This window comes from Suricata suricatta, chromosome 8, assembly GCF_006229205.1.
Source record: "Suricata suricatta isolate VVHF042 chromosome 8, meerkat_22Aug2017_6uvM2_HiC, whole genome shotgun sequence".
In the NCBI taxonomy this organism is placed as follows: domain Eukaryota; kingdom Metazoa; phylum Chordata; class Mammalia; order Carnivora; family Herpestidae; genus Suricata; species Suricata suricatta.
In genome coordinates this window covers 50,820,576-50,832,809 of record NC_043707.1, presented here as the reverse complement: position 1 = coordinate 50,832,809, position 12,234 = coordinate 50,820,576, and the positions used below count along the sequence as shown (strand labels likewise).

Sequence of the window (12,234 nt, the reverse complement as noted above, 5' to 3'; positions counted from 1 at the left end):
TCTGTAGTTCTCTTTTTAGTGGAGTCTTTATCTGGTTGTGGTATCAGGGTAATGGTGGCCTAATACCATAAACTTTGAAGTTTTCCTTCCATTTGTATTTTTTGGAATAGTTTAAGAATAGGTATTAACTTCTCTTTAAATGTTTGGTAGAATTCACCTGTGAAGCCGTCTGGCCCTGGATTTTTGTTTGTAGAGATATTTTTGATTACTGATTCAATTTCTTTGCTTGCTATCAGTCTGTTCAAGTTTCCTATGTTTTACAGTTTCAGTGTTGGTAGCTTATATGTTTCTAGGATTTATCCATTTCTTCCAGGTCATTCAATTTGTTGCCATATAGTTTTTCATAATATTCTCTTATAATTATTTGTATTTCTGTACTGTTGGTTGTTATTTTTCCTCTCTCATTTGTGATTTTATTTATTTGGGTCTTTGCTCTTTCCTTTTTGATAAGCCTGGCTAGGGGTTATCAATTTTATTAATTTTGAACCAACTCCTGGTTTCATTGATATGTCCTACTGAGTTTTATTTTGGTTTTTATATCATTTACACCTGCTCTTTATTATTTGTTTCTATATCATTTATTTCTGCTGTTTATTATTTCCTTCCATCTGCTTCCTTCTGGCTTTAGGCTTCATTTCTTGTTCTTTTTCTAACTTCTTTAGGTGTAAGATTAGGTTGTTTATTTGAGACTTTTCTTGCTTCTTGAGGTAGGCCTATCTATATACTTCCCTCTTAGGATCACTTTTGTTGCACCCCAAAAGTGTTGGACCACCATGTTTTCCTTTTCATTTGTTTTCATGTAATTTTGTATTTCTTCTTTGATATGCTGATTAACCCATTCATTATTTAGTAGCATGTTGCTTAACTTGCATTTATTTGTGGTCTTTCCAAAGTTTTTCTTGTGGTTGACATCTAGTTTCATAGCTTGTGGTCAGAAAAAGTGCATGGTATGACTTTGATCTTTTTGTTTTTAATGAGGCCTGATTTGTAACCCAAATGTGATCTATTCTGGAGAATGTCCCATGTACACTTGAAAGGAATGTGTGTTCTGCTGCTTTAGGATGGAATGCTTTAATCAAAATTCTGAATATATCTGTTAAATCCATCTGGTCCAGTGTGTCATTCAAAGCCACTGTCCCTTTGTTGATTTTCTGCTTAGATGATCTGTCCATTGCTGTAAGTGGGATATTGAAGTCCCCTACTGTTTTGGTATTATTATCAATGAGTTCCTTTATGTTTGTTAATTTATGTATTTGGGTGCTTTCATGTTGGGTGTATAAATATTTAGAATTGTTATATCTTCTTTTTGGATATTCCCTTTTATTATGATATAGTGCCCTTCTTCATGCCTTCTTACCATCTTTGTTTTTAAAATCTAGTTAGTCCAATATAAGTATTGCTACTCCAGCTTTCTTTTGACATCCATTTTTGAGATAAATATTTCTCCATCCCCTCATTTTTATTCTGCAGGTGTCTTTAAACCTAGAATGAATCTCTCATGGACAGCATATAGATAGGTCTTGGGTTTTTTTTGTCCAGTCTGACATTTTATGTCTTTTGATTGGAGCATTTAGTACATTTACATTCAGAGTAATTATTGATAGCAATGGATTTATTGTCATTTTATTACTTGTTTTATCAGTTTGTGATAATTCTGATCTTTTCTTGTCTTTGTCACCTTTGGTCTTCCCTTTCCACTCAGAGTCCCCTTTAATATTTCTTGCAGGGTTATTTTGGTGGTCATGAACTCCTTTAGTGTTTGCTTGTCTGGGAAACTCTTTATCTTGTCTTCTCTTCTGAATGACAGTCTTGCTGGATAGAGTATTCTTGGGTGCAGAGTTTTTCCACTCAGCACTTTGAATATGTCACATCACTTCCTTCGGGCTTGCCAACTTTCCACTGAGAGTTCTGCAGCTAGCTTTATGGGTCTTCCCTTGTTCTTCCATCTTGCTGTTTTGAGGGTTTTTTCATCACAATATTTTGCAAATTTAATTACCATATGTATTGATGTTGGCCTGCTTTTATTTATGTTGATGGAAGCTTTTTGTGCCGCCTGGATCTGGATGTCTGTTTCCTTCCCCAGTTTAGGGAAGTTTTCAGCTATTCTTCAAATAAGTTTTCTGCTCCCTTTCCTCTCTCTTCTTCTGGGACTCCTATAATATGAATGTTATTATGTTTGATCGAGTCCCTGAGTTCCCTGAGCCTATTCTGTTTCATACTTCTCTCCCTCTTTTGTTCAGCTTCATTATTTTACATTATTTTTATCATCTAGGTCACTAATTCATTCCTCTGCTTCCCCTAGTCTGCAGTTCACTACATCACTTGTGTTTCCAGCCTTGTTTATTGCACCCTTCATCTCTGAGTGATTCTTTTTTTTAAACTATTTTATCTCTGTGGTAAAAGTCTCACTCATACATTCCATTCTTTTCTCAAGCCCAGTGAGTATCCTTATGATTGTTGCTATACATTCTCCATCAGGCATGTCATTTCTGTCTGTTTCACTTAGATCTCTGCCCATGACCTTATCACATTCTATCATTTGGGATGTACATTCTCCATCAGGCATGTCATTTCTGTCTGTTTCACTTAGATCTCTGCCCATGACCTTATCATGTTCTATCATTTGGGATGAATTCCTCCATCTTTGAATTTTGTTTCTGTCTTTTTCTCTATGTTAGAAAAGCAAGTTATACTTCCTGCTCCTGAAAGTAATGGTTTTATAAGAAGAGGCCACATAATGCCCAGGGCTGGTGCTTCAAGGAACATCTCCAGTGTGTGCTGCATGTGCTCTGCTGTTGTGTTTTGGCTGCTCTATCTTCTAGGCCAGTCATCTGCAGAGGATCTTCTAGACTGCTGTGGGCAGTGTTTGGTCTCTGGCCTGTGTGTGGCAAGTTTTAACTAGGTGTACTCTGGTCTGCTTGTGAAATGATACCTGACACCATCTCTACCAGAACTGAGGTCCTGCAGAACTCTCTGGTCAGAGAATGTGGTATGGACAGGGCTTGTACTGGTCTTGGGGAGGGGCCTACCACCTTGGGACTGAAGTAAGCTTGAATGAGAAGGGCAGTCTCGCCACAGCAAAGGGGGATGGGTCTTCGTGTATGGAAGCTAGGCAGTCAGTGTCAGGGCTGAGCTGCTTCCCTCAGGTGGCTCTGTATTTGTGCTGAGGGGCAGGGAAAGGAAATGGCTTTGGCCAGCTCCTTTCTTCTCAAAAAGGTGTCTCTCTGAACTCTGCCTCTCAGTGGTGCACTCCCAGAAGAGTTAATAATCTCCCCCAGTGTGCCCCAAGAATTCTTCAGATGCTGTCTATCACTGGATTGTTTGCTTGCCTTCTCTCCTAAGGAAGTTCAGTGCCCTTCAGGCTCTATCCTAGTGAAGCTCCTAGACTTTTAAAACTCCAGACTTTAAGCCTAGCTGGTTGCAAGGACTCATGAAACTCAGCCCCTCTGGTATGCAAGCCAATAGATAAACGTTTTCTTTGTGCATTCCCCTGTGGCCTCCTCTCTCTCTTGCCCTCTCTGTGACCATGGCTCCCTCCCCACCATACTACCTGTGATCCGTTTCTCTTCTAAGCACATCTCCACACTTCTTACTTTCTTTGATTTGCCCTTTTCTCTCCCTTTAGTTGTGGAGTTTGTTCTGTCAGTCTTCACACCAATTTCTGGGGTATTTAGTATGATTTGGTAGTTCTCTAGTTGTGTTTCATGGGATGAGATGAGCCTAGGGTACTGCTATGCTGCTGTCATCTTACTGAACACCACCTTACGTTCTTAAGAGGAAAATATTTAGCTGAGAGTTTGAGAAACCTTCTAAAGTGCCTTAAAAATACTATTTCTTAAGTGCCTTAAAAATGTGTTTCTTCTAAAATACTGAGAAGTCCAGAAGTAAGCAATCCAGAGGTAATATCATGGATCATAGCACAAGAACCCAGGCTTCTTTGTATCTTTTCAATTCACTAAATTTATCATAAGATTGTTCCCCTTATTGCAACATTCTTGGGGGGATGTGTAGGCTATTAATAGTTTTTAAAAATATTTCCTGGAGAATTTAGATTTCTCACTTGTTAATTATGATTAGCCAACATACTTAATAAAAAGAAACTATTTAAATGGCCCTTTGGTTCCCAAAATATTTTTAATCTTTTAAAACTCTAGTTACTGTAAAATTCTACTCTTGCTTGCCTTGGTCTTCTTTAGTGTGATTGAAACATAACATCATCATTAGGGCAGTTCTCCAGGCTCTATCCTAGTGAAGCTCCTAGACTTTTAAAACTCCAGACTTTAAGCCTGGAGTTTCAATCACACTCCAGATCCATGAGACGTTCAGTTTCCTCCTCTCCAGTATTTTTCTCACAGTGCCCTCAAAGAATGGAAAACAACTATAGAAGAAAGAAGAAAAAGAATGAAAGGAATTTTTTGTGTGTGAATAATCAAGCTTTATTTTTACAAAAACAAATGTGGTAGCAGGCCTCAGCAGCCAGCCTCCAGTTGGGCTGGCCAGTGCTCACTCAACCTTCCTCAGTTTCTCCCAGGAATGAGCTCCAAGAGCTCAGTCAAGGGAACGGTCTGAGTGAGGAGGTGGGGGCCGGTGCCAGAGCAGGATAGTGGCAGCCTCACCCCTCCTTCCAAAGAAGGGTCAGAAAGGGACCGGCTAGAGCACCTCCCCTCTCTCAGAGCTGTCACAGCTTTAAGAAGCGGGGGGGGGGGGGGGGGGGGGGGGGGGGGGGGGGGGGGGGGGGGGGCGTCCAGGCAGGATTCTTGCTCTGGCCACCAGGGAAGCAAGGGCCGGCCCGGTTCAGCTGTTCTTTCAAATCAGCAGATCCCTTCTATCAATCATTACATCAATATTGTTATTAAAATCTGAGAAACATGCTAAGTTCATATATATCCAATGGTTTTAAACAAACTCCCTAATAACATCTAGAATAGTGTCTGATTAAAAACATCAAATATGAATGCTGTGTTTGGGCAAAGGCAAGTGAAATAACATCCTGCAACAATTTCCCTACTCTCCAAGACGTTGGGTGATGTTTATCATCTTTCTTTGGTTTAATCTCCTTCCCTCTGACTTTTAGTTTACAAAATTGACCCTTATTTCAATGAAAAGCTTGAAACTATAAAGTTGATTCCATAGCTCTAGCGGAAAAATATGGCAAAAAATGGCAAAGAATGCTCTAATAATAATGTTGTTTTAATTAGATATAGCCAACTACGTAAATCGCACATTCTTAGGATAAAAGCTATTTTCCACACAGCCAAAACACGTGGCAGTTCCAATGAGCTGTCCCAGGTACTGAACTTCTTCTACCTTTAATTCTCTGATTCAGTAAAGGAGAAGCTTCCGTCTTTGTTTCTAACCTAGTTATGCTATGAATACAGTATTGAGTTCTATTAAAAATATAAAACTCTTAAAATAAAATTCTAGCCATTACAAAAAAGCTTTAAGTCCTGTTTTATGTTTATTCATTTATTTAGAGGGTGGAGAGGCAGAGAGACAGGGAGAGAGAGAATCCCAAGCAGGCTCTGTGCTGTCACTACAGAGCTCCATGAAGGGCTCGATCTCACCAACCGTGAGATCATGACCTGCGCTGAAATCATCAGTTGGACGTTTAACCAACTGAGCTATGCAGGCCCCCCAAATTTTTAAAAGAGCAGATTAAATTTATATTGGATGTATATTTAGAAACAAAAACAAGTCTGTCACTATTCATAGATCATATTATTTTCCATATAGGAATTTCAAAAGAACCTATAGTTAATTATTACAACAAAAAATGAGTACAGCAAAATTTCTGGATACAGTAAATACACACAATCAGCTTGTGTTCATATATCAGCAGCAAACAATAGAGTAATATAATATAGTTGAAACTGCAAAAAACATGTCGTACCTAGGAACAAATTGTTAAAAATGTACAAGATCCCTATGAAGAAAACTAGAGTATATTAGTGAGGGAAATTAATAAAGACCAAAATAAATGGCAAGAGAACATATTCATGATTTATAAAACTCAATTAAAGTCCCAGCTCCTTGTGTATGTGTGTGTGCACAGATATATGTGGACCGTAACAATCTGATTATAAAATTTGTACAAAAATGGCCAAAACAGCTAAGACTCTTTAAAGAGACAAGGCGGGAAGACTTGCCCTACTGAGCACACGCCGATAAGATGTAAAAGCTGCTGCTGTAAGGTGCTGATATTGGCTAATACATAAAGAAATAGACTCATAGAACAAGAGAAAAAACAGAAATACACACATACCCACATACACTTGCATTAAGACAAATAATGGGGGGGCACCTGGGTGGCTCAGTAGGCTGAGCATTCAACTCTTAATTTCAGCTCAGGTCATGATCACGGGGTTGTGGGATTGAGCCTCACAACAGGTTCTGCAATGGGTGTGGAGACTGCTTTAGATTCTCTTTCTCTCCCTCTGCCCCTCTCTCCAACTTGCACGCCCATTCTCTCTCTCTCTCTTAAAAAAAAAAAGACAGAATGTGGAAATAGAAAAATGGCAATGTAGAAGAACCCAGCTTCCCTGATCCTCCTCAAAGATCAACAATTGGAAAGTTATCCATTAAAAAAAAATCATTTCTGGAAGACCTCCAGAGTCCACTTAAGAAGTTTAAGCGACAGAGTGGAACCAAAAAAACTTGAAAAGAGAAAGCAGACATCTTCATTTTGTCTTCATCATCCCATCCCACCAGCCAGCATTGCTCAGCACCAAGAAGTAACTTCTCAGCTAGAAAGAGTTCTCCCAAGGAAAGCAATACTGAAGTGAGCACCCAACTTCTCTAGTCTCTCAGGGCACTGTGCAAAGATCCCACTCTGTTTTCACCCCAGCCAGATTGGCAAAGCTGAGACGTAGAGAGCTGGTTAGGAAGAAATAAAGCAGAAGCTATTATTAAAAGATGCACAGTGAGAATAACTGCAGTTCAGAGAGACTGCTCTGCAGACAACCTCAGCACATTTTTCCACCAACAAAGTTAATGGCAGCACAACCACCACAGACCCAGATTTTGCCACTTTTCTGCCCCATAAACATTCTTATTTGCTAAAGCCAGCCGTATGAGTCCCTCCTTGCTCCCTTCCGCTTCTTTGCTGGATCACAGGAACCACACCAACAGTCATCGAAGCCCTCTATATATGTGTGGAGGAGGACACTCTAGATCCCCTTCCCCCCACTGACCCTCAGTGTGATGCGATGCTCACGCTCATGCTTACGCTCATGCTCACAGCGCCTCCTGATGTGCACCTCCACACACTGGCCTATCACCCACCTCCATTACAGCATACATGCCCCCACGGAAAAGTGTACAACCACAAGAGAGCACACCAACAGCCAAGGCCTTCACAGCTGCTTGTGAGCCCATATCAGTCCTTCCTTTCATCACTGGCCAGCATCACTGTGCCCAGCTGTTGCTAGTCCCATCAGTTGTGCATCTGCATACCTCCTGTCCAGTATCCCCCATCATCAACCTCCATTGCAATACACACACCCAGAGGGAGGGCACACAGCCATAGGAGCACATGCGAGCAGCCAGGACCTCTATAGCTACCAATAAGTCTATAGTTGGCCTTGCCTCTTGCCAGATGCTTTGGCCTCCATCACTATGTATGTGTCTGCAAATGGCTCCTGCAACTAGAGAGGAACCAGAAGCTGGCCCCTGCAGCCGAGTGTGTGCACACCACTGGCCGTAGCCACCACTGCCACTTACCCTGGTCCCTAGCTACTAGATTTGAAGGTGTTGCTGAGGACACCAACTTCCCTTACAGGACTGTACAAATGTCAATGCTGTGAAGTGCACTGACCCAAACCAGAGATATTACATCCCCCAGAATCCAGTGCCACCACATATCCACACACTTGGCACCTTGTACCACTAGACCCATGATCCAGCATGTCATCACACATGAGTGAATGGTTTCTTTTAAAGTCTGGAAGTATATAAAGTCTGAAAGCGGTCCATAAGGTCTGAAAGAGGTGACTGCTTTTTCAAATGTGCCAACACACACGCAAAACTATAGGGATCATGAAGAATCAGGTAAATATGACTCCACCAAAGGAATTCAGTAAATCTCTTGTACTGGGATCCAAAGAAATGAAGATACAGAAATCACCCTACAAAAATATTCAAGTTATTTGTTCCAAATATGGGCAAAGACTACAATAGAACAGAGATAATTTAATAATATCAGGGAAACAATAAAAGAACAAAATTAGAAGTTCAACAAAGAAATGGAAAACATTAAAAAAAAAACAGACACATAGATTAATGGGAACAGAATAGAAAAACCAGATATAAACCCACAACTATATGGTCAATTAATCTTTGACAAAACAGGGAAGAATATGCAATGAGAAAAACAGTCTCTTCAACAAAAGGTGTTGGCAAAACTTGACAACAACATGCAAACAAATGAATCTGGACCACTTTCTTAGACTATACACAAAAATAAATTCAAGATAGATGAAAGACTTAAATGTGAGACAGGCAACCATTAAAGTCCTAGAGGGAAGCACAGGCAGTAACCTCTTTGACATTGCTCCCAGCATCGTCTTACTAGATATGTCTCCCAAGACAAGGGAAATGAAAACAAAAATAACCTATTGGGACTTCATCAAAATAGAAAGCTTCTAAAAAGAGAAGGAAACAATCAACAAAATTGAAAGGCAACCTACAGAATGGGAAAAGATATTTCCAAATGACATATCTGATAAAGGGTATCAGTATCCAAAATATATAAACAACTTATAAAACTCAACACCTAAAAAACAAATGATGTAATTAAAAATGGGCAGAAGACAAAAATAGACATTTTTCCAAAGAAGATGTCCAGATGACAACAGAAATATGAAGAGATGCTCAACATTACTCATCATCAGGGAAATCTAAATCAAAACTACCATGAGATATCACCTCATACCTGTCAGAATGGCCAAAATCAACAACACAGGGAAAAAAAAGGTGTTGGAGAGGCTGCAGAGAAAGGGGAATCCTCTTAAACTTTTGGTGCAAATGCAAACTGGTGCAACACTGTGGAAAACAGAATGGACGCTCTTCAAAAAGTTAAAAATAGAAGTACCCTACAATTCAGCAAATGCACTACTATTTACCTAAGAATACAAAAATATTAATTCAAAGGGATACACACACCCCAATGTTTACAGTAGTATTATATATAATAGCAAAATTATGGAAAATGCTCAAATGTCCACCCCCTGACAAACGGATAAAGAAAAAATCATGTTCCATATACAATGGAATATTAATCAGCCATCAAAAAATAATGAAATCTTGCCCTTTGCAATGATGTGGATGGAGCTAGAGTGTATCATGCTAAGTGAAATAAGTCAATAGGAGAAAGACAAATACCATATGATTTTATATGTGGAATTGAAGAAACAAAAAAGAACAATTATAGAGGAAGAAAAGAGGAAAACAAAGAAGTGGACTCTTATCTACAAGGAACAAACTGATGGTTACTATAGAGGAGATGGGGGGGGATGGGGGAAATTGGTGATGATGTTTAAGGACTGCATTTGTGGTGAGCACCAAGTGTCGTATGTAAGTGCTGAATCCCTATTTGTAACACCTGACACTAAGATTACATGTATGGTAACTAAATGTAATTTAAACAAAAACTTAATATAAATATAAAAATAACATAAAGGGGGTAGTAAAAGGAATAAAAAGGTAGAGTTTTCACCCAAAATATGTAAAGTATGTATACACTTCTGGAAAAGATTCTACTTTGCTATTAATTTTTTTAAATTCTTATTTTTGGAGGAGAGAACATGAATGAGGGGCAGAGAGAGAAGGACACAGAGGATCTGAAATGAACTCTGTGCTGACAGCAGAGAGCCCAATGCAGGGTTCAAACTTATAAAGCATGAGATCATTACCTGAGCCTACATTGGGTGCTTAACTGACTAAGCCATCCATGCGCCCCCTCTATTATTAATTTTTAAGTGCAAAATAAATAGCTATAAGAGCAAAACTATAACAAACTACAGTTAAAATATAACACATCTGCTTAAATGAGAATTTAAAAAAATGATAATATTGATATTGTATGAGATACCATAAAAGAGCTCTCATATATTATTATTACTAATCTAATATTGACAATATTATGTCTATATTTTGTCTTGAATGATGACCCAAGATAAGAGGCCTAGTATAGTTTTTCCTGAAGAAAAAAGCCAATTTACTACATTCAGTATTGACTTCTCTGCCATTTTTCTGTCAAAATCCTGGTTTACTACGGATTTACCAATGTTTACCTATAACTGATTAAAATGGGCAGAGCATGGAGCATTCTATTTCTTTCAAAGTGATCTTCACATTTCCTGGCTTTTGAAAGTTCACCTTCCACAAATTTTCTATGACTATCTATCCTTGTAAATCCAGTCATATAATTTCCTCCAACGGACCTGGACAAATACAGTGCTTGTTGTGGATAATAAAAAGAGGCAGCTAATCCCATGAACTCAGGTGGATACACTACCTTCTTTATTTTTGAATCTCTAGCCAAAAGAAGTTAAAAAAATGCCAACAAAACCAACAACACCAAGTCTTGGAAAAAATCCAGGAGGTGCATTTTGGAGATACTCATACCTGTCTAACCCCCATTGAACCAAGCTCTGCATCTTGGGCTTAGTTTATGAGTAAATTTCCTGATCCCAACTTGAATATGTCTCACCATAATGTCAGAGATGTGAGATGTTTTCTTCAGATGGGTCCTTGGCTCCTCTACATATTTATTATTTATTTATTTATTTATTTATTTATTTATTTATTATTTCATTCACTTTATTCCTTAGTACAGCCCCATGAGGAAGGTGATTTCCATTTTTTGGGCATATATATATAGTAAACTATATATATGTATACATATATATATATATATATATGTATATAGTTTATTACCAAATTGTTTTCCATATAACACCCAGTGCTCTTCCCCAGAAGTGCCCCTCTCTATGGCCATCACTCCCCTCTTCCACTTCCACCCTCCCTCTTCAACCCTCAGTTTGTGCTCAGGATTTAAAAGTCTCTCATGATTTGCCTCACTCCCTCTCCCCAAATCTTTTTCCCCCCTTTTCTCCTTCCCATGATCCCCTATTAGGTTTCTCCTGCTACACCTATGAGTGAAAATATATGCTATCTTCCCTTCTCTGCCTGACTTATTTCACTTAGCATGACTCCTTCCAAATCTATCCATTTGCTACAAATATCATATTTCATTCTTTCTCATTGCCATTGCCATGTAGTACTCCATTGTATGTGTGTGTGTGTGTGTGTGTGTGTGTGTACACACACACACACCACATCTTCTTGATCTATTCATCATGTGATGGACATTTAGGCTAGTTCCATGATCTGGCTATTGTTGACAGTGCTGCTATGAACATTGGGGTACTATGCATCAGCACTTCTGTATCCCTTGGCAGTGCTATTGCTGGGCCATAGGGGAGTTCTGTTGATAGTTTTTTGAGGAACCTCCATATTGTTTTCCAGAGCAGCTGTATCAGAGGGTGTCCGTTTCTCCACAAGCTTGGCAGCATCTACAGTCTCTTGATTTGTTCATTTTAGCCACTCTGACTGGTGTGAGGTGGTATCTCAGTGTGGTTTTGATTTGAATTTCCATGATGCTGAGTGACGCTGAGCATTGTTTCATGTGCCTGTTGGCCATTTGGATGTCCTCTTTGGAGAAGTGTCTGTTCAAGTCTTCTGCCCATTTCTTCACTGGATTATTCGTTTTTCAGGTGTGGAATTTGGTGAGTTCCTTGTAGATTTTGGATACTAGCCCTTTATCCGATATGCCATTTGCCACTCTCTTTTCCCATTCTGTTGGTTGCCTATTCGTTTTTCTCATTGTTTCCTTTGTAGCGCAGAAGCTTTTTATCTTGATGAGGTCCCAGTAGTTCATTTTTGTTTTTGATTCCCTTGCCTTTGGGGATGTGTCGAGTAGGAAATTGCTGCTATTGAGGTCAAGGACGCTTTTCCCTGCTTTCTCCTCTAGGATTTTGATGGGTTCCTGTCTCACATTCAGGTCCTTCAGCCATTTTGAGTTGATTTTTGTGTATGGTGTAAGAAAGTGGTCTAGTTTCATTCTTCTGCATGTTGCTGTCCAGCTCTCCCAACACCACCTGTTGAAGAGGCTGTCTTTTTTCCATTGGATACTCTTTCCTGCTTTGCCAAAGATTAATTGGCCATATACTTGTG

At 39.2% G+C, this 12,234-nt stretch overlaps 1 pseudogene; it reads right to left on the bottom strand.

Annotated features, from left to right (window-relative positions):
* Positions 1–10,299: 10,299 nt before the first annotated feature.
* Positions 10,300–12,234, bottom strand: part of LOC115297605 — an 8,222-nt pseudogene continuing 6,287 nt past the window's right edge.